Here is an 18,025-nt window from a genome sequence, read left to right on the forward strand (position 1 = left end):
CTAATTTCCTACATTTTATATATTTATCAAATATTATTGATTTCTCTTCATAAGTATCTCTTGTATCTGCCCGTTTTTTTTCATCCCCACTGCCACAGCTCTGGCACAGTTTTGAGATTCCGGCTCCTGAGATCAGGAGTAGCATTATATACATTACGACATATGTGCAGACCAAGCTGCCTTCAGTTAATTATCAAGATGTTTCACCTACATTCTCTCCTTTGATCATTATGAAAGCCCTGCGTGATAGATGAGGACGCTATTCTTGATATTCAGAGGGCGAAGTGGACTACTGAAAGTCACAAGCATTGGGTACAGAAGGCACTGTAGGATCAGAAAGGGGAGTGATCCCTTTCCTCCCCATCATAAGAGTCACAGCCAACACTTCTATAACAAAAGACAAGTTAACAAGAGAAAAGCATAACAAATTTATTTAATCATGGTTTTACTTGAGAGGCTGAGGACCAGGTGTTAATCTTCATAGTCTGTCGAGAAAGAAAGAAGAAATGAGGGCAGTGGAGGAAAACACGATTCACGTTTTTAGGAAAATATACTTTGAGATTAGTGATCGTTGGTACTATGCAAACCAAATGCAAACGAGGAGCTGGCCAACTCATGGTTTCTTTTGGGTGGAGCCTTTGGGAAAATTCTTCCAGAGACCACTGCTGGAAGAAAGGTATTTAGAGTAGAAAATTTAAATATAACATATTGTATGAAAGGATTTTTTTTTTTTTTTCTCACTACCCTAGTTGGGTTGGAGGATCCTCTATCTCCTCTCCCTACTTAGGTTGACTGCTATTTTCTGGATCGCAGCTCGGAAGATCCACCTGGGCGAATACAAAAACAGACAAGACTCCCCTTCCAGAAAGGGAGGAAGGAAGGAGACAGAAAGACGAATGACACTGAGCATGTAAAGCCCGGAGACGGCCTCTCTCTACCCCAACTTAACCCTCAAGGTAGGGGATCCCCCGAACATCGCTACCGTAATTATGGTAGAAATTCCTGAAACGGATAACTGGACCTCAGCACCGTCATTTCTAGCAGAATGATTGCGCTTTCCTCTGACCCAAAGCCAAGGGGTTCCAGCAGGGGAAAGTAACGACCATCCGCAAAAACCCTCACCCAAGTGGGGAGTGGAAATCCTGGATCTTGGGTTGCAGAGCACAACTTGACGCCAGCGCGTTTCTCTTCCCCCACGCAATGGCAAGTGGGGCGGGAGTCGGAGGGGAGAGGAGGAGAGGAGAAGAGAAGAGGAGGGGGAAGGGGAGGGGAGAGGTGAAGGGCGGCCCGGGTTCCAGCAGCCGCCCCGCCCTCCGGCTCGCGGCGGATTCGGCGCCGCGGCTGGAGCCGGCGGCCGGGTGGCAGCCTGTCCAGGCAGGGTCTGGCCGAGCCTTGCGTCGCCGTGCAGTGCGTCGGGTGTCCGGGAGATGGCTTCCCCTCTCTCGCCCGCTGCTCCCGCTATTGTCTCACCCGGGGTGGCCTGACTCTGCGAGCTCGCGCACGCTCTCAGCAGAGAGCACCCCTCCCCACCCCCACAAGCTGGTCCTTGCGCCCTTTGCTACCTCTCCCTCTGCCCCTTGGAGCCTAGGGTCTGTGCGGAGCCTGGAGAGGGAAGCGGCCCGGGAGCAGGCGGCGTGCGGCCGGCCAGCTCCTCTCGCGCTGGTGCAAGAGGCGCCTGGAGCCGCAGAGCGAGCCCGGGAGGCGCGGAGCGAGCAGCCCACGTCGCCGGGCACAAGACACGTCGGGTGTTGCAGCAGACCCCGCAGCTAGCGCAGGTAGGACACGCACCCTGCGGGTTGCATCGGCCCCAGGGTCTGTAAAGTGCCCCCAGAGTGGAGGCAGCCGAGGTCAGGGGGCTCTCCCTCCAACATGGCAACAGCGGAGGTGCAACAATGGAAGCAGCCGAGGGTTCCTGGCGGCTGGCTGAGCGGCGGACGCCGTGGGAGCCCGAGCTCCTGCCCGCCGGGCAGAGCAGGTTGCCCCTCACCCCACCCCACTCCACTCCAGCAGCTTCAGGGCCTCTGGGGCTCCAGGCACCCGCGTCCCCACCCCCTTCTCGCTAAACACACTTCCTGGCTCCCAGCTGCAGGGCGATCTGAACCAGCCAATGGCTTTGGGGTTTGTTTATTTAAGATGAGAAATAAAAAAAGCAAAACCTGTCCTGTGATGGGGTTAGTGCCTTCTGTGGACTGGGTGAGAAGTCGGCATCTAGCCTGGGGAATGTGTACATTTCTTAGCCGGGCGGAGGGTAGGATTGGATTCTCCCTTATAAGGATACTGCAGCAAAAGGAGACTGAAAGCTTGAAGGAGGGAGAGGGACCCTCAGGCCTGAGTTCGCCGGTGCTGGGAGAAGGCGCTGCTCTCCTGGCCTATACTTGTCCCTCGTTTTCAGCTCCCGACAGCGGTGACTTTGATGTTGGAGGAGCAATCGCAGCAGGAAGCGCAAGCAAGGCTGCCAAGCTGGTGTGGGGTGGAGTAGGGTGGGGAGCCCAGGGGCTTGGCAGGCTCCTGGGTTGTGGGAAGAGGTTACCAAATGTATGAGGTTAGTACACACACCCTAGTTGGCTGATGTTGAAGAGTGTGTGTGTGTGTGTGTGTGTGTGTGTGTGTGTGTGTGTGTGTGTGTGTGTGTTTTCTGCCATCGCTCTTGCTCCTTCAGGCCTGCCTTTTCTCCATCTCCACCCGCTTCTGGGGTCTTCGTAGCTTCCCTGCCTCAGCCCTTCCAATCATGCCTGGGATGGAATCGCTGTATTGTCTCTGGCAGCCCTCTTGGGCTGTTTTTTCTCAACTCTGTTGGAGAGTTTTGTACCCTGGGCTGGCTGGTCCCAGCATGGCACCAGATTCTTTAGCAGGCAGCTACCCAGGCTCCAAGAAGTGGGCCAATGCTGCCCCTCCTCCTTGCTCTAAACTACCTATTTGGGATATGGCCAGGCAGATGTAAGCAATTTGTACTAAATTCCAACCCTGAATCAGTGCTGAATGAAAACTTACTCTGTTGCTGTATCAGGCCTTGGGAAGATATTAGGAAGAGAAATGGCCCAGGGGGTGGCAATGCCGACCCCCAAATACTTCCCTCTCCCCAACTCCAGCTGCCGATCCCAGAGCAGAGGCAGTGAGCCTTTGGAATTCCAGCTCCTCCAGAGTTTGGCGGTCCCATCTTGAGGTTGTGTCCATGGAAAAATTAAGTCGAGGCACATTTTATAGCTCTGCTTGGCAGCCAGTGTCTGAAGAGATGGTGGCTCCAAGCTGGAGCCCTAGACCCAGACTGTGGCTACTTCTCCTTTGGCCTTTGGGTGAGCCTGAGGTTTGATTGCCATGGCTCTGAGCTTACTGCTCAGTGTGTATGGATGAATCTGATCAAGTTCTCAGGCCTGGCTGCTTGTCCATTTCCTTCTCCACTGGAAGCATGAGTGAGAAAGGGCCAAGGGGGTGTGCTGGGTGAGGAAGGGTCAGTTTATCTGGGGACTTGGGCTGTTTTGGGGGGAGCTCCTTTGGACTTCCTTGGTGGTCTGTAATGCCTTTGGTCTTTGTCATGACCTAGTATGCTCTGGCAGATACTCTATACCCTCTTGGGCCTTTGGTCCCTGCTTGGTGGTGTCCCCACTCCTCCTGTGCCTGGTGCTTTGCATCTATATCATGTCTGTGGTCCTTCAGCCAGGATAGCCCTGGCCTGGACCAGTGGGTAGAAAAATGAGGTCTCTGTTCCTTTCAGGGGCTTGTAACTAGCCATAAGGTTCAGGCTCATGTTCCCAGGATGTGAACTTGGACATCATAATGTGAAGTAGTAGAGAAAACAGTGTCTTCGTATGACTTTCTTTTTAGCTATGTGAGCACTGACAATTTGTGGACCTAAGATTTAGTCTGTATATTTGTAAAATGGAGGTGGGGGAGTAGCCATGGCTCACAGGATTAATACTGAAATACTGCTTACCAAGAACTAAACAGAATCATGTGTGCAAAAGTACCCTGAACACTACAGAGTACTTTACAAATGATTATTCATACTGGGTTTAGCCTCCCTCATAAGGGAGGGAGAACTGTCAGGGATGGGGATAGGGTGGGATCTGAGGGCCACATGGAGTAGGGAATGTTTTGGGACCGTTTCTTTCTTGCTAAGGAAAGAGTAATGTGACAATACCAAGGTAACTGCTGTATTCCTTGGGTATTTTTCTTTAAATAGTGTTGGCAGGATGGGAACTGAGAGAGAAGGAAAGGCTGCCTCATGATATTTGTAGGAATTGAGGAGGGATAAACACCTTCCAAAGGCTGGCTACTGCCTATAGAGAGGATAGTGCTGAGCTGGCAAGTAATGTAATCGCTAACACCCACTGATGTTAGCCAGCTAGTAAATGGTAGAGGTGGGATTTGAAGCAAGCAGTCTCACTCCATACCCTGTGCTCATAGCCTCAGTGCTACTCAGAGAGATATTGGGTCTTGGGAGAACAGAAAGGGACAGCAAAATTGTGGAATTCATTCTTTTTGTTTGTTCTTGAGACAGGGTCTCTCCCTGTTGCCTAGGCTGGAGTGCGGTGGGCTCAAGTGATCCTTCAACCTCAGCCCCCACCCTGAGTAGCTTGGACTATAGGCATGCACCACTATGTGTGGCTAATTTTTAAATTTTTTGTAGAGATGGGGTCTCAGTATGTTGCCCAGGCTGGTCTCAAACTCCTGGCCTCAAAGGAACCTCCTGCCTTGGCCTCCCAAAGGGTTAGGATTATAGGCATGAGCCACTATGTCCAGCCTCAGAATTCATTTTTTTTTTTTTTTTTTTTTTTTGAGACAGAGGCGAGCCCTGTCACCCAGACTGGAGTGCAGTGGTGCCATCTCGGCTCACTGCAACCTCCATCTCCCAGGTTCGAGGGATTCTTGTGCCTCAGCCTCCCAAGTAGCTGGGATTACAGGCGTGTGCCACCATGCCTGGCTAATTTTTTGTATTTTTAGTAGAGACAGGGTTTCACCATGTTGGCCAGGCTGGTCTCAAACTCCTGACCTCAGGTGATCTGCCTGCCTCAGTCTCCCAAAGGGCCGGGATTACAGGTGTGAGTCACCATGTCCAGCCTCAGAATTCATTCTTAAGGGATTCCTTGAATGCCCATGAGACGTCACCAGCCTGGGACATCTCATGGGCATATAGGCATAATAAATTTTTCTGGGCCTCATCTGCTTTTCTATGCATTTTTATTTCCATGTCTACCTTCCAAGGAAGGAAGAGATGTAGGATAATCTGATCAAGTCACATTGCTGCCTTCTGAGCAACACTAATAGAAGGTTTGGGACTTGGAAGATCCTGGGGAAATTAAGGCAGATTTCTTGTTTTGGTTTTTTTTTTGTTTGTTTGTTTGTTTTTTTCAGACGGAGTCTCACTCTGTTGCCCAGGCTGGAGTGCAGTGGTGCAATCTCAGCTCACTGCAAGCTCCGCCTCCCGGGTTCACACCATTCTCCTGCCTCAGCCTCTGTTTTGGTATTTTCATATCTGCTTCATTTTGCATCTGTTTTATAAAATGAAACTTGAGGGACTATTCTTGCATTTTTGTTTTTTCTTTTTCTGTTGAGACAGGATTTCACTATGTTGCCTAGACTGATCTCGAACTTCTGGTCTCAAGTGATCCTCCCACCTCAGCCTCCCAAAGTGTTGGGATTATGGGCATGAGTCACCTCTCCCAGCTTGTTCTTGCATTTTTGTATGATCACATAGAGTATCAAAACTGGAAAGGACCTGGGCCATCACTTCCCTGAGAAAAAGTGACTTTCTCAAGGTCATGCAGTTAGTAGCAATGCTGGAACTGAACCCCTACCCCGCAGATCACAACATGACCCATGAAAGGACTTATCCTGCAGCACTTTGGAGTTTCGTGCCGACCCAGTTAGTGGCTTTGTCTTTGGGAAATTTACTTCCCCAAAACACTGGGACATTGGGATGGCATTCACTCACCCCAAGTCATCACCCTGGTTAAGGAGGCTAAAGAATCAGAAGACATTTGTGCTTTGGGGAGCAGAGGCCCTCAGGGTATAGAGAAGGAAGAAGAGAGAGGTTCACTGTAGTCCTGAAGCAGAAATAAGACCTGTGGCTGAAGGAAGCCTTAGCAATTCACTCCTTCCTCTTCCTGAGAACTCTCTGTAGGAAGTCTCACCTAGCAGAGGCTTCACAGTGTTTCAGAGAAGCCAAAGATGGTTTGCCTCTTTAGAAACTGTTATCCTTCCATCATGACTGTGTCACTCCTACCACTGTTCCACCATAGAGGTGGGTGCCTAGTATTAGAGAGTTGCTTCACACACGTGGCTCATTCCTCAAGCCTGGCTAAGCCAAGCCCACCAGGAGGAAGCTTGAATGGAAGCATTCTCTCCAGCCAAATCTTTCTCTCTTTCTTTCATACTAGATGGCGTCCTTTGCAGCAAGCCATAAGTTATAAGGATGAGGGAAGAAGAGTAGAGGGCCAAAAGGATTCCATTTTGAGGAAAAACTACAGTTTGTCTTGCCAGGTAGAAGAATCAGGTATGAGTTCTTTTTGTCTCGGTAATAAACTAACCAAAGCCCAGATAGTAGTAATGATGGAGCCCTTCAACTATTGACGTCTCCCTAAGAGCCCTCGTTTTCTGAAAGCAGAGTGTTTGTCTCATTCCTGACTCGCCATGCTGTGTGTCTCCCAGAGAGTGAAAGAAATTGATGTGACTGTGAGCACCAGTAGAGTGGATTTAATTCTGACCAAGAAAAGGGAGGTGGTTTGCAAATGGGTTGTTTTGGGATCCTGGGAGAAGAACATTGTAGCCAGAGATATTAGATTTTCACTCTAGACTTTTAAGGAGGCAGATTTTTTTTTTTTTAATTAAAAGATAGGGGCCAGGAATAGTGGCTTATGCTGTAATCTCAGCACTTGGGAGACTGACATGGGAGGATCACTTGAGCCCGGAAGTTTGAGACCAGCCTGGGCAACATAGCAAGACCTTGTCTCTACTAAAAATAAAAATAAAAAAAATTAGGGTGTGATGGCGCACACTTGTGGTCTCAGCTACTCAGGAGGCTGAAGTGGGAGGATCTTTTGAGCCCAGGAGTTTGAGGCTGCAGTGAGCTATAATTGCACCACTCTGATTGCATCCAGGTTTCACTCTAGCCTGGGTGACAGAGTGAGACCCTGTCTCTAAAAATAATAATAATAATAAAGAGCTTGTACAATTAACTTGAGAGGAGCCAAAATTTGAGTCTAGGTCAGGAAACCTCTAGAACCTGTGTTCCTTCTGTGCTATGCTGAAGGGGCCTGTGAGAAAAAAAATGTTTATGAGGCTCGAGTCCTGAATGAGATGGAGCTTCCCCAAGAGCCAGTAATGACAGAAGTGGTTCTTAAAGTCATTTCTGGAATATGATAGGATCACAAGGGTTGAAGTCTATCAGATCATGTTAAAAAGGAACTCATTCATTTATTCATTAATTTGACAAACATCTTGATTGTTTACTAGTGACTTTAGGTACTTTTAAGTCATTGAGTGGGGGAAATATGGGTTGCCTTGTGAACTCATAAGTGGGGCCTTTTTGATGGTCAGACTTCTTGGAGGAAATTAAGTGTCTGCAGAGATCTGAACAATAAGTAGGAATTGGGGCAGGATGGGGAATGGAGTGTGGTGAATGAGGTGAACTGAAAGCAGTTTAATCTGGCCAGAGCCACTGAAGGAGTTTGCATTTTATCTTTTGGGCATTCATTCCACCATTGTACATTGAATGCGCACTGACACTCTTCTACGTGCACAGCAGTGAAGAGGACAGGTAAAACCCTTGCCTAGTGCTTGGTGTTCTGAGAAAACTTAGTTCACTCATAGTTCTTAGTCCACTAAGAGTAGTTCACTAAGAATTAAACCAAGCTTTTTAATGTTACTGACAGGAATTCTATACTGATAGATAGGGAATTACTTGGAGAGATTCTGTAGTTGAACGCAAGGAAAGTTTGAGAAGGACTCTCATGATAATCCTGTAGATTATACAGAGTAGAGACAAAAGATGGGTTAATGATTGGTTAATTGTTCATTCAACAAAAACATTTTCGGTGCCTCTGCTCATTCATTCTTACATTTATTCATTCATTCATCAAATGAGGGGCAGTGCAAGTTCAGCAGATGGTTAAGAGCATGGCTGTGGAGCCAGATTACTTGGGTTCAAAGCCTGGCTCCACCACTTACAAGCTGTATGACCTTGGAAAAGTTAATTTAATTTATCTGTGCATCACTTTCCGCATATGTAAGATGAGGGAAATAATAATACCAGACAAAATTTGTTGTAAAATGAAATGAGTTAATTAATGAACTACTTAGAGCAGTGCCTGATGCATGTAAATGGTGACTCAACAGCTCATGGTTCTTGTAATTATTATTCCTCAATAGCAGGTTTGTGCTAAATTCTAGGAATACAACCTTGAATTGAGTGTGGTCCCTGACCTTGAGGGAACCATGCTGTACCCCCCTCCCACCCAAAATGCCAGTAAATGGATGAGTTTCTTCATGGAGTGAGGTAATCCTATAAGCTCAATATGAATCGATTGTGATAAGATGCCCCAAGAGTTATATATATATAGTCTCAGGCAGCATTTCCCAGCATCTTAATATATACAGTCTTAGGCAGCATTTCCTAGAGATTATAGAAACTAGAACTGTGGTGTTTATTATTTTGGAGATCTCTAAACTCTTAGAATCTGATAAATGCTATGGGGTGTCTACTTGGAAAAATACATTACAATTTTGCCTTCCTCAAACAGCCTCCAAACCTCTGATCCTATGACAAGGAGCTGTTAACTCTTCTCCTCTGGGTTGGTCAGACCACGCTGAGAACACAGTATTAACAGTTCTGTACTGAGCATGTACTTGGTGTAAAACATTGTGCTAAGCAACCTGGGGGAGACAAAGATAAATACAAGGTAATCCATGTGGTTTAAAGGCTTAGTGGAAAAGAATGTTTTGTATGTAATGAGGCGTTTGTAGATACATGTTGAAATGATAAAAGTAAGAATGTTCAGCTTGAGCAATGGAACGAGATTTATCTGTACAAAAATTTAAAAATTAGCCAGACATGGTGGTGCGCACCTGTAGTCCTGGCTACTTGAGAGGCTGAGGTGGGAGGATCACTTGACCTGGGGGGTTTGAGGTTACAGTGAGCTATGATTGCACCACTGCACTCCAGCCTGGGCAACAGAGTGAGACCCTGTCTCTTTAAAAAACAAACATAGGGGACGGGCGCAGTGGCTCACGCCTGTACCAGCACTTTGGGAGGCTGAGAAGGGCGAATCACCTGAGGTCAGGAGTTCAAGACCAGCCTGGCTAACATAATGAAACCCTGTCTCTACTGAAAATACAAAAATTAACCGGGCCTGGTCGCATGTGCCTGTAATCCCAGCTACTCTGGAGGCTGAGGCAGGATAATTGCTTGAATCCAGGAGGCGGAGGTTGCAGTGAGCGGAGATTGTGCCACTGAACTCCAGCCTGGGCGGCAGAGTGAGACTGCATCTCAAAAACAAACAAAAAACCAAACAAAAAATGAAGGCTGTTACTTAAAAGTTGTGTTGGTAACTGTGTTAATAAATAAATAAGAGGTAATCCTCTCTCTTTTTTTTTTTTTTTTTTTTTTTTTTTTTGAGATGGAATCTCCCTCAGTCATCCAGGCTGGAGTGCAATGGTGCAATCTCGGGTCATTGCAACCTCCGTCCCCCAGGATCAGGCGATTCTCCTGCCTCTGCCTCCCAAGTAGCTGGGATTACAGGCACCTGCCATCATGCCCGGCTACTTTTTGTATTTTTGTACAGACGAGGTTTCACCATGTTGGCCAGGCTAGTCTTGAACTCCCTACTTCAGGTGATCCATCTGCATCAGCCTCCCAAAATGCTGGAATTACAGGCATGAGCCACCTCACCCAGCCATCTTTATTCCTTTTTTTTTTTTTTTTTTGAGACTGAGTCTCACTCTGTTACCCAGGCTGGAGTGCGGTGGCACTATCCCAGCTCACTGCAACCTCCGCCTTCCGGGTTCAAGTGATTCTCCTGCCTCAGCCTCCTGAGTAGCTGGGATTACTGGCGTGCATCACCACGCCCAGCTAACTTTGTATATTTAGTAGAGACAGGGTTTCACCATGTTAGGCTGATCTCGAACTCCTGACCTCTGGTGATCCACCCACCTCGACCTCCCAAAGTGCTGGGATTACAGGCGTGAGCCACCATGCCCAGCCTTATTCTTAAGATTAGTGGGCTAATGTCTATAAAAATGCTTTGTACCTATAAATACCTATACAAATAAAAGCTATTATTTTTATTCTAATCACTAGTAGGGATAATCCAAAGCAGAATGCACATAAATGCAGTAGAGCACATTAAAAATTATAAAAATATTCAAAAGAGCAAAGTCACTTTTATTCATGGGGGATGTGCAGGCACTGCTCTTATATTAGAGCCATCGCACATCCCCCATGAATAAAAGGGTGTGGTGGCTCACGGCTGTAATCCCAGCACTTTGGGAGGCCGGGGCAGGCAGATCGCTTGAGTTCGAAATTAGCCTAGGCAACGTGGTGAAACCCCATCTCTACCAAAAAGACAAAAAATTAGCCAGGTGTGTTGGCGACCACGTCTGTAGTCCCAGCTTCTCAGGAGGCTAGGATGGGAGAGGATTGCTTGGGCCTAGGAGGTGGAAGTTGCAGTGAGCCAAGATCCTGCCACTGCACTGCAGTCTGGGCGACAGAGTAAGACCCTGTCTCAAAAAAAAAAAAAAAAAAAAAGAAAAGAGGAAGAATGACATGATCAGAGCTGCCCTGTAGGAAGATTATCCTGGCAGTGGAGAGCAGATACTTTAGGGGGTCAGCAAGGAGACAGACTAGTTAGTGGTCTGTCTCAATCATTCATCATTCAGGTGAGAAAAAGGAATAATAATTTTTTTGGTGCCAAATAAAATAATTTTTCAGGTAAAAGAATAATCATTCAGGTAGAAGAAAGGAATAACAAATTTTTTGGTGCCCAATATATGCTTTATATAGGTTATTTCACTTGAAGTCATCAGACGCTTGGAAAGGAATGGACCAATTTAAGAGAGATTAGAACAGGAGGGCTGAGGGATTTCCTTTCTTGAACGATTTTAAAAATGGGAGAGATAGCTGGGTGCAGTGGCTTACCCCTGTAATTCCAGCCACTTGTGAAACTGGGGTGGGAGGATTGCTTGAGACTGGGAGGTCAAGGCTGCAGTGATCTGTGATCACACCACTTCACTCCAACCTGGATGGCAGAGTGAGACCTTGTCTCTTAAAATTAAAAAAAAAAAAAAAAGACTGGAAGACTGGTTATAGCTCAGCCTGGGAAGAGCACTGGAGAGGGAGTCTAAGGACCTGACTCCCACTTCTAGTCTCATCTCTATCACTGACCAGCTGTATGACTTCACACAATGCCCCCTGCTCATTGGTTCTCTTGTCTACCAAACTGTGGGGTGTGTTTGTTTGCTTTGCTTGTTTATTTATTTTTATGTTTATTTTTTTGAGTGGCCTGGGAGAGTGAAATGTTCTCGGATGGGGGTGTGGAGAGCATGGAGCTGTTCCAGAATAATCACCAACATCCGCTTAAACACTTTTTTTTTTTTTTTTTTTTTGAGACGGAGTCTGGCTTTGTCGCCCAGGTTGGAGTGCAGTGGCGCGATCTTGGCTCACTGCAACCTCCACCTCCCAGGTTCAAGCGATTCTCCTGCCTCAGCCTCCCGAATAGCTGGGACTACAGACAAGCGCCACCATGCCCAGCTAATTTTTGTATTTTTAGTAGAGATGGGGCTTCACCATGTTGGCCAGGATGGTCTTGATCTCATGACCTCGTGATCCGCCCACCTCGGCCTCCCAAAGTGCTGGAATTAAGTGAGCCACCACGCCCGGCCATCAGCTTAAACACTTAATCAAATGTAATGTGCCTGGGTTTCCACAACAGGATGGGAAAAAGACCATGAAGTTTGGGCTCACACGCATTTCAGTTTAACTCTTGATTCTATCATTTACAAGTTGTGTGACGTTTGGGCCAATTACTGCATCCCTTTCCTGTTTTCTACTTTTCCTCTTCCATAAAAGAAGGATGATAACATCTACATTTAAGGATTGTTGTGAGGACTAAATAAGACAATACCTGGCACAAAATACCAGAGGGGGAAAAAAAGGTATATTTCCTTCCTTCTATTTCTGTGATGCTTATATGCATGTAGTCTTCCCTCCTGTCTCCCCACTTCTCTGCCATCCTTCTCTTTCCCTTTCACCAGCACAAAGTGTAATACCCTCACTCCTGTTGGGACAGTGGGCTGTATGAGTTTCACAGACCTTGAAATGGCACATACACGGGAAAGGTGTTTCGACACAGTTCCTGTGGACTGTTCGTACAGGATGCCTGCACAGTCACACCCTGGCCGCTCATCCAGCTTAAGCGGTCAGTGAATCCCTGCTGAGAATGACCTCTGACTGTTGCTACCCTGGGAGACACTGGGCGAGGGTCACATGGGCAAGGGGCTGGTGGAATGTGAGTGTGCTATACTGTGCCGGTGGTTCACCCTTCTGCCGAGTGTCCCCTTTGCTTAGTGTAGACTTAGGTTCTGTCTTAAGGAGATCTCTGTCTCCCTTGGGACCTTCCTGCGCAAACTGGGGGGATAAGAGATCGGAGAAAGGCATCAGGGCATGTACAAAGCAACATCAAAACTAATTGACATGATTCTTTGCTCTTACCCCTCCCCCTCACTAAAGTCACTTTCTTTTTTCAAAATCTTCATGACCCATAACCATTCCATGCACAGAGATGCAAAAATGGCCAGTTAATATCTAAAGCAAGAGCGTGACAGGGCCACAGTTTTTATCAGTGTGAAACACAGAGTATCAGGGTATTAAGGAGACACCGAGAATAAAAGTGAGGAGATATTGGAAGGCTTAACCAGGGAAGGCTTCTGAAGATCGTTTTTTTTTTTTTTTTTTTTTTTTTTTTGAGACAGGGTTCTCTGTCACCCAGGCTGGAATGCAGTGTCTCAATCATGGCTCAGTTGATCCTCCTATTTCAGCCTCCCAAGTAGCTGGGACTACAGGGACATGCCACCACACCCAGCTAATTTTTGAATTTTTTGTAAAGATGGAGTCTCACTGTGTTTCCCAGGCAGGCCTCAAACTTCTGGGCTCAAGCGATCATCCTGCTTTGGCCTCCCAAAATGCTGGGATTGCAAGTGTGAGCCACTGTGCCTGGCCTTTCTGAGGATCTTGAATTCGGATGGAAGCAGGAGAGAGAGAAAGCAGGAGGAAGAGAAAGGCACCCCCAGTGGTAGCCATGGCTTTGAGGCCCTAAGAGTCAGGTGCAAATGGGAAATAGGGGATGGGGAGTCCATACCAGGCTGTACGTGCAGGTGAGCAGGGCTAAGGGGAAACTGAAACCTACTGCTGCAACATGTCTAGGGGTGACCAGGCTGACATGGGCAGTCCTTCTGGGATCCCCTGTGGTCTGGCACCATCAGGACCACTGCCTTCTTCCCATTCCCCACATCGAGGTATTCTTCCTGTGGTTTGGGGATTCTGGGACACCACAGGCTATCTTGGAGAGTATCTCGTTTCTCAGTTCTTTTTTTTTTTTTTTTTTTTTGAGACAGAGTGCAGTGCAGTAGCGCGATCTTGGCCCACCGCAGCCTCTGCTTCCCGGGTTCAAGAGAGTCTTCTGCCTCAGCATCCCAAGTAGCTGGTGTTACAGGCACCCACCACCACACTGGCTAATTTTTGTATTTTTGGTGGAGACGGGGTTTCACCATGTTGCCCAGGCTAGTCTCGAACTCCTGACCTCAATCTGCCCACCTCGGCCTCCCAAAGTGCTGGGGTTACAGGCATGAGCCACTGCACCCAGCCTTCAGTTCTCTCTTAAGGCATTGCATCCTGAGTAGGGTTTCTCCTTTGACCTGGCTAAAGTAGAATCCTTGGTCTTCCTGCTGGGTTCAGTGTCCTTGACTGACCCTGGAGCAGGATATCCTTCTGGCCTGCTACCAGGAAGAATGGAGGCTCCCAGCTTGGGAACTGCATGGCTATAGGCAGAGGACTGTGGCCACCTGGATCAACCTGGGCTAAGAATAGCCAAGGCCAGGGTTTGGAGGCGTCAGTGCCTTAAAGGGGCAGGCTGCCCAGTGGGCAGCATTGTGGGGACTGTACTCTAGAGGGGCAAGAGGTTCCTACATGCAGGAGCTGAGACCAGGGGGAGGCCATGGAGTTGTGGGGCCTAACATTAGAGAGCACCCCCGTCTTTTCATGGCTCATTCCTCCCTGGGAAAATAGAAGTCTTACCATTTCCAGGGCCTGTTGGGTTGGGCGCTCCCCTCCTTAGACTCTGCTTTTTAATGCAAATGTCCCTGGGAGGGACTAACACCTTGACCTTTCACAGCCCTGTGTAAATGAGTATCAGATGTTTAGGGGTGTTTCATTTTTCTGTTTTTCTCTGGATTGAAAGACTGGAACTGCTTGAAAGCCGGTGTCCCTTTCTTTTCCTACCCTGGTCTGTGGGGACCCCACGGCTTCTTTACACCTTCCTGCTTTAGGGAACGACCAGCCACCCTGGGGGCCTGCCAGAAGGCCTGGGGGCATTTGGGAGAGGGCTCTTGTGAAGCTCTTCTGCCTGAGGCTCCTTCTGTGGCATTCTCTTTGCCTGAGTGCCCTCAGCCTACTGGAATGCAGAGAAGAGCCTGCCTGGGGAAGGGATGGAGCTGCCCCCTGGCGCTGAGAGGGCCTGTTTTCCTTTTTCTTCTGGGTTTAACCTTTTTTCTCAGACTTCTTTGCCACTGACACTAAGAATGTGACCTCGGCGCTGTGGCTCACGCCTGTAATCCCAGCACTTTGGGAGGCCCAGGCAGGTGGATCACGAGGTCAGGAAATCGAGACCATCCTGGCTAACATGATGAAACCCCGTGTCTACTAAAAATACAAAAAATTAGCTGGGCGTGGTGGCGGGTGCTTGTGGTTCAGGAGGCTGAGGCAGAGAATTGCTTGAACCTGGAAGGCGGAGGTTGCAGTGAGCCGAGATCACGCCACTGCACTCAGCCTGGGCGACAGAGCGAGACTATGTCTCAAAAAAAAAAAAAAAAAAAAAAAAAAAAAAAAAAAAGAATGTGACCTTATGGGTCTAGGCCAGCTTCCTCTCTTCTCTTCTGGGAGAGCTGGTGAGGGAGTGAGTGAGCAGGAGGGTGTGTGTCGGGGGAGAGTAGGGTGTGTATGGGGAGGGTGTGAGGGGTATGGGATAAGCATGGGAGGTGTGTGGTGTGTATGTAGTGGGGAGACATAGATGTGTGTGTGGGGTGCAGGGGGAAAGTATGTGGAGGGGTTGGGGGTTACACATGGTTTGTGTGATCCCTATGGCTTCAGGTCCCCAAGAGTGACTAATCTATTAGGGATTGCCTTGATATTTGAGGAGTTAGCATTAACTGAAGCTATCCTGCTTTATCATTAGACTCTGAGTCTAGCTTGCTGGTTGAGGAACACCATGATGGCACAGGGACAGTGGGCTGGGCTGTGGGCACGTGGTGGAGAGCCTTCCTATCCCGAGGGAGGAAAGAAGCGTGGCGTGGGGGCTGGTCGGCACCTTAGCCGGTTCCCATGGATGGCTGGCTCTGCCTTTTTCTGCTTGACTTCCTTTGGCCCTTCTCAGAGCTGAGCAGGTGGCTGTCAGCTGCCGGCAGCCCACCACCCACACAGCCTGGCCCTGCCCATTGGCTCCTGCACCCAGGCTTACAGGCAGTCACCCCCGTCCTCCCCACAGACAGCACCACCACCTGGGAGCTGCTGGCCCTGCCTCCTCTACTCTTATGTGTGTGATCCTTCTGGGTACTGGGGCTCTGGCATATCTGTGCTGAGTGTATACTTGCAGGGGAGAGCACAGGGCTGGGGCCAAGAGTGTTTCTGAGTATTCTCACCATGCCAGCCTCCCTTCATCGGGTCTACAATCTTTTCCCAACTCTGGAACAGCTCCACTTAGCCTTAGTGGTCCTCCCTCTCATCTGGGACAGAAAGGAGGACCCTGTCATCAAGACCAGAGAGAACCTTTTAGACATCTGAGAAAGGTGCTACCAGAAAGCACCCTAACAATTATTATAATTGAACGAATCGGAGACAATTGCTCAAAAAGCAAGTGTCAGCCCAGCAAGGATGTCTTCCTTCTGGAGGATGGTCTCACGGGCATTATTCAGTGCTCTCTGGTCAGTCCAGTGCCTCTGCAGTGACGTACATCCTCATCCCCTTGCAATGGGGCTGGGCCCTCGTTTGAAGTATGCCTCCACACTGCCTCGTTGCTCCTTGCAGACCCGGATGGGTTAGCCCAGCCCCGCTGAGCCCAGTACAGAAGACCTGGGGAGGCAGCTCCTCTGCCGTGGCCTCTCCTGTCCTCTCTCTGATGAGCCCTCCAGGCAGAGCAGGGCCTTGTTGGCATGTTGTTTCCTCACTTTGGTGCCCTGGCTGGATGGGAACAGCTGGGACTTGCTTTATGGACTCTGCTGAACAGGCTGGCATCCTCCGGGGAGTTTTCCCCACCCACACAGGAATGAATCCTGCAGAACTGGATTCCCAAGGGCACGAACTAAGGAAGCTGAACTGAGGCTGGAGGTGACAGTGGTGACAATCTGGGCCTTGCAGGAGACCTCAGTTTATAGGAAGCAAATGCTGTGTTGAGGCAAAGCTGAGGAGGGTGGTAGATGCGGGAGGCCAGGCCTAAAGAGAGCTACTGTGTCTTCATCTCCAACTCCACCCATTTTCTGTGTCTTCTTTCAGAGGAGCTTCTTTTATACTTCACAGCATCTACAGTATTTTCAGAGCGTTTAGGGTTTCCTAGGTGTTGCTTTTTGGAAATTCTGTGGTTGTTTTTCTAATACGGGATGGGCTGGTGTGAAAGTTGTGTGTAAAGAAGTTCCCTCGATGGTCTCCTCAACTGGAGGCCAAGGTTGGTCAGGGGAGGTCATCTTGGGACCTTCCCTGTCCCCCTACCTTTCTCTGGAAGGCCAAGAAAGCTGGAGGAGTCCCTCATAACTACCATGCCCTTAGAGGGAACCTGGGGTGAACTGGATGAGAAGGATTGGTTCTTGGGTGAGGGAAGAGGGGAGGAGGAAGCAGGAAGTAGGAACCAGACAGAGATGTGGCTGCTCTGGCTCCTGGGATGATTCCTGGGTTAGAAATACACATACTGCCAAAGCTTTTCTTCCATCTTTGCCAAATGTTCCGTTCAGTTGATTGCCAGCTTCTGGTCCCTGGCCCTGCAATCAAAATTGCCAGCTCTAGAGGAAGGAAAGTTTTTAGAGGAGCCACAGTTGCCTCACCTCTTCCATCCTGGTCTCTCCTCATACGCAGAGCCCACAGTCTACAGGGTATGTAGCAGGAGCTATGATCTCCAAGGATTCTATGTGTGTGCATGAGACCAGATGGTTTCTGAGCTGGAATCGGGGTCTCTGAGTTGGAATCAGCAGTGCATGCAGACCTGACTTTATGTAGCCGTGTCCCACAGGCTCCAAGCTCCTGTCCCTCTGATTGTCTAGGACCTAGAAAGACTTCCACTAAACTCTTGTGTGCACTTTGGCTTCAAATTAATGGAGAGTCCAGGGTATGGTATGCCCAGAGAGTAGAAGAATGGAGAGTAAGTCCTGGTAGGAAATGCCAGACCATGTGGGGCTGCTTTAGTTTAGCTATAGAGGTTACTAGAGAGGGGATGTATAAGTGGGAAGAAAACACAAGCTGTTATTTTGTGTTCTCACATTTGGAACTAGATGAGAGGCACCCAGAGGGCATACACACTAGAGAAGAGAAAGACCTTATTGATGCATGTGATTCTGTAATAGACCTGCCATCAAAAAAGCTTATAGAGCTGTATACAACCTGTGGGTTTTCCATAAGGAAGCAGGGATCAGATGCACATCTGTTGGAGGCTGGGGGAGCTGACTTGCTTGACCTTAATACACCTCCCTGCTGTAGGAGTCAGATTCCTGGCAGAGTGTGTTGATGTTCCCTGTTAGAGCCGGGCTGTGGGAGGGGCAGTTGGAGCCAGCGGCACGT

General features: G+C 48.6%; 1 protein-coding gene across 4 annotated transcripts in view; it reads left to right on the top strand.

The window, feature by feature from the left end:
* The first annotated feature begins 464 nt into the window (after window positions 1-464).
* PIK3C2B (phosphatidylinositol-4-phosphate 3-kinase catalytic subunit type 2 beta) overlaps window positions 465-18,025 on the top strand; it is a 75,076-nt gene continuing 57,515 nt past the window's right edge. For 3 of the 4 annotated variants that reach the window (XR_004030127.1, XM_030813156.1, XM_030813157.1), the window contains exon 1: window positions 465-1,775. The gene's annotated coding sequence lies outside the window, so the exon portion shown is untranslated. Of the gene's footprint in view, window positions 1,776-6,377; window positions 6,494-18,025 lie in introns of all 4 variants that reach the window. The other variant, XM_030813155.1, reaches the window with a different exon arrangement.

This window comes from Nomascus leucogenys, chromosome 5, assembly GCF_006542625.1.
Source record: "Nomascus leucogenys isolate Asia chromosome 5, Asia_NLE_v1, whole genome shotgun sequence".
Classification (NCBI taxonomy): Eukaryota; Metazoa; Chordata; class Mammalia; order Primates; family Hylobatidae; genus Nomascus; species Nomascus leucogenys.